General features: G+C 34.3%; 1 non-coding gene across 1 annotated transcript; it reads right to left on the minus strand.

The window, feature by feature from the left end:
* Positions 1–3,739: 3,739 nt before the first annotated feature.
* Positions 3,740–3,846, minus strand: LOC126000339 (U6 spliceosomal RNA). Its single transcript, XR_007492685.1, has one exon. It is a non-coding gene; the product is annotated as a U6 spliceosomal RNA (small nuclear RNA).
* Between the last annotated feature and the right edge of the window lie 556 nt (positions 3,847–4,402).

Below are 4,402 nucleotides of genomic sequence, written 5' to 3' on the forward strand. Positions count from 1 at the left end.
AACAGAGTCTATAGTTAATCCCATGACAATATACTCCAAGGGTGGATAAACCCCATATCTCTTAGGCCAAGTGAATTTCTTTTCGAATGACCCCAATATTTACTCTGCCAGGGCAGGAAGGAAAAAAGCAAAAAGCATAAAACATTGTTTTTTTTATATATTATTTTTATCTTCATTTATTATTATTTTTTAATTTACCTATCTATTTTTGGTCTATTTCTTTGTTTTGGTGTGGTTATTAAGTTGTTGTCCCCATTTATCCTTATTTTTTTCTTCTTTTCTTTCTTTATGTGCTCTGCCATGTTTCTTATCTCAAGACCATGCCCTTCTTTTTTTTTTTTTTTTGCAGTGCTTATCGTTATTGTTGGAGTCCTCACTGGATATTTGACACTTTCTTTTGTACTGATGGAGTGTTTCATCTTCTTTTTCTTCTTCATCTCTCAAACCGATGATGAGAGCCTCTAGAAGGATTTCGCCCATTTTCAGCATATTAGACTTTTATCCCAGTTTATTACTTTTCTCTTCTTCAAACAAAACCACGTAACTTGAACTAGCTAGTCCTGCCTCCCAGTTAGAGGGAAAAATAAGGGAGGCACCAAGACCAAACAGGTGCAAGACTACTAAGTAGTAGGCTAGGTACAGAGGGGACCACATTTTCTAGCAGCCCCAGGGGTGAGGGAAGAGGATATGGGAGGTAGGATGAAAACGGAGGTGTAGGGAGGACAAATTGGTGATGGGAATCCCACCTGATTTTATGTAAATATGTACCTAAATATTATTGTCAACAATATGTAAGCCACTATGATCAAAATAAAAATTATATTAAAAAAGAAAAAGTAGAATGGCAAATAAGACATATGAAAGAAATTCCTTATAATTATAGGGGACAATCCATTGTAAAAAGGACTCACAGAACCTTAAAAACTCAATTACAAAAAAATCAAAAAAGAGTTTTACCACCAATGGATTTGCTATCTTTGACTCTTATCACACTAAATTACTTAAACTTTCCCCAAGGGTAAAGTTACACTGCAGCGGATAGACATTTTAAATAAGATATTCAGAGACAAGAAACAACCCATAAACCTATTTGGATCAAGGAGCATGAAAAATGGTTAGCTGGATATCTTCTCCTAAGAGGAAGGGGTTATGCCTATGTTTCTACAAATGACAACCCTCCCAAGAAATTTTGGGTTCCATTACGCCTTGTTAGAAATCGGGCTAGCACAAATGATCAAGTTCAGACTATCAACTCACCTTCAGAGCAAAAACAGAATACTCCAGACACTAACAGCAGTGATATTGCTGAGGTCTCTAGAGCAGGTAACAAGGATTTAGCTGTCACACACCATACATTGAGTGAGACTGATGGTAGTGATAAACCCTTACACTCCGAGATGCCAAAGGAAAAACAGGAACCTGTCTTAAATGGGCTCCAAAATACAGGAAACTCTTGCTACATGAACTCAATATTGCAATGCTTGTATAATATTTCAGACTTGACTCAGTATTTTCATCAAGATCATTATAAAAAGGATATTGACAAGAAAAATCCAATGGGGCATGAAGGTAAATTAGCCGAAGAATTTGGTCAGCTCATCAAAACCATGGGAAATGGATTTCATAGATATATTAACCCTGAAAGCTTCAAAGTAACAATTGGTTTACTTAATGACCAGTTTGCTGGACACAATCAGCAGGATCCACACGAACTACTGATGTTTCTAATAGAGGGACTACATCAGGACTTGCTTACTGTAAATCTAATGACAGACAAAACTACACGTCTTATGGAAAATGAAAATTATGAACAATTTAGTCCAGAACACCAAAAGGCTCACAAATCTATTATTTATGATCTCTTTCAAGGACAATTCAAATCTATACTACAGTGTCTCACATGCCACCAAAATTCTGAGGTTTATGAGACATTTGTTCATTTGTCTCTGGCTGTTACATCTACAGATAAATGTACATTACAGGAATGCCTCCCTGAATTTTTTTAAGAAGAAGAGTTAAGGGATGAAAACAAAGTTCTGTGCAACAGCTGCAAAACTAGAAGGGATTTTTCAAAGAAAATGTACTTATGGAAACTGCCACCAGTACTTATAATACACTTGAAACGTTTTGCTTTTGACGGCAAACAAATAAAAAATTGCACACTTATGTAGATTTTCCTTTAGAAGACCTCAATTTAGTAGAATTCACTTCAGAGAATAAAAGCAAGATTAAGAAATACAACTTATCATCAGTGTCAAACCATTATGGTAAAGTTCACTATGGACACTATACTTCATAATGTACAATTGCTGCAAAACAACACTGGATCAATTTTGATGACAAGAAGATCAAAAAAGTCCCTAATACATTGGTGAAATCCACAGCAGCATACATCCTGTTTTATACTTCTTAAAGATCTACACCAAATAATCATTTCACTTCCTTATCGGTTGCTATTAATGCTCTAGGATTCTTTCCACAGACATGATCAATGAATATGGATTGAAAATCATGGACCCCCAATGTGTTTCCTTGTATGATAAATTTATGTCTTAATTTCATTTTTGCTCTAGGTCTCAGTTAATTATGAAATCTTATAATTTAATTTAAGTCAAGGTTCACCTGAAAGAAAAATTTCTCCTCATTATTGATGTTGTTTTTCTTTCTAGATATACTCATTTAACGACTTTCACTTTTTTATTTTAACATCATTGCTTTATTTCCCTGAATTTAGGTTTTAAGACGCTGACATAATGATAATTTTTAGGTGGACTTTCTCCACAGTGCTTCTTGCCTATGATTGATTATCACAGAGTTACTGTTATACAATAACTTTGTATATATACTGTTATACACTTATAGTAGAGTTTTCCATGTTTGTATTATGCATGAAATTCTCTTTCAGATCTGCTCTGCTCTGTCATAAAATTTTTTTTGAATTTGAAATGATTTATCGAAACAGTTCCCGGCTATTACATTTTAAGGCACTTTTAGTTTATTCAGCTGAATTCTTTTTTATTTTGCTCTATTTTGGATCATTTCCAACAAATATTTTTTGCTATGAGTGACAGTTATGGCCATATGAAGTCTGTATGTGTATGTCTTGTTCAGCGTCTGTCTGTTTTGCATATTTTGTATATAGTTCCTTTTTCCTAACTTTATCTTCCCCCAAGTTAGTCTTCCTTATCCTTCCTTCCTAGTCCTTAACATTTAATTCTCATGTGCAACTCATCTCCTTCACCCACAACTACAAGCCTCCTGATCTCGGCCTGAGGAAGAAATCTGTGGCTGTTGGAGTTTTGTACCATGTTTGCTGCAAACTTGTTGGAAATGAAGCCACCTAGAATTTGTGTCACAATATAACCCCAGAGAAAAGATCCATGGATAAGACCCACAATCTCTGGATCCCAGTTAAACTGTGTTGCCTTCCATATTTCTTTTCCCAAGGTTTACTCAAGCTAATCATGGCTATTTATTGTTCCAAATATATTTCAAGGGTGTATAATCCACTTATTTGAAGAATATCATGGTTATCCTATAAGGATTGCATTAAACCTGTACAATGCTTTGGGGAGTATTGCATTTTAATTATGTTAATCTTCCCAGTCCATGAGCATGGAATGTGTTACTATTTTTTGTGTCCTATTTTATTTCTTGAAGTACGTTTTTGTAGTTTTCTTTGTATAAATCTATCACCTCTTTGCTTAAGGTGACTCCAAGGTATTTTATTTTGTATGACACTAATATGAATAAGTTTGTTATTTTAAGAGTCATCCTTGTGCAGGGGCCATGCCAATCTTCTATGTACCTTTCCAATTTTAGTATATGTGCTACCAAAGTGAGCAATAGGGTTGTAATTTTAATGTACATTTATTCTCTAACATTATTGGTGTACAAAAAGGCCATTTATTGAGTGTTAATTTTGAAACCTTACACTTTGAGATATGAGTTTATTGTTGTAGGAGATTTTGGTAGAATCTTTAGGGTTTTCTTTTATATATATATATATATATTATTTAAACACCTTGATTACATACATGACTGTGTTTGGGTTTCAGTTATGTAAAGAACACCACCCATCACCAGTGCAACATTCCCATCACCAATGTCCCAAATCTCCCTCCTCCTCACCCAATCCTGTACTCTAGACAGGCTTTCTATTTTCATCATATATTCTCATTATCAGGATAGTTCAAAATATAGTTATTTCTATGAATAAACTCACCCCTTTTTATGGTGAGCTTTATGAGGTGAGCTGTAACTTCCAGTTTTTTTTCTCTTTTGTGTCTAAAAATCATTATTGCAAGAATATCTTTCATTTATCTTAAAATGATGAGTGAGACCATTCTGCGTTTTTCTCTCTCTGACTTATTTCACTCAGCATAAAAAATCCATGTACATC

The sequence above is a fragment of the Suncus etruscus genome, chromosome X (assembly GCF_024139225.1).
Source record: "Suncus etruscus isolate mSunEtr1 chromosome X, mSunEtr1.pri.cur, whole genome shotgun sequence".
In the NCBI taxonomy this organism is placed as follows: domain Eukaryota; kingdom Metazoa; phylum Chordata; class Mammalia; order Eulipotyphla; family Soricidae; genus Suncus; species Suncus etruscus.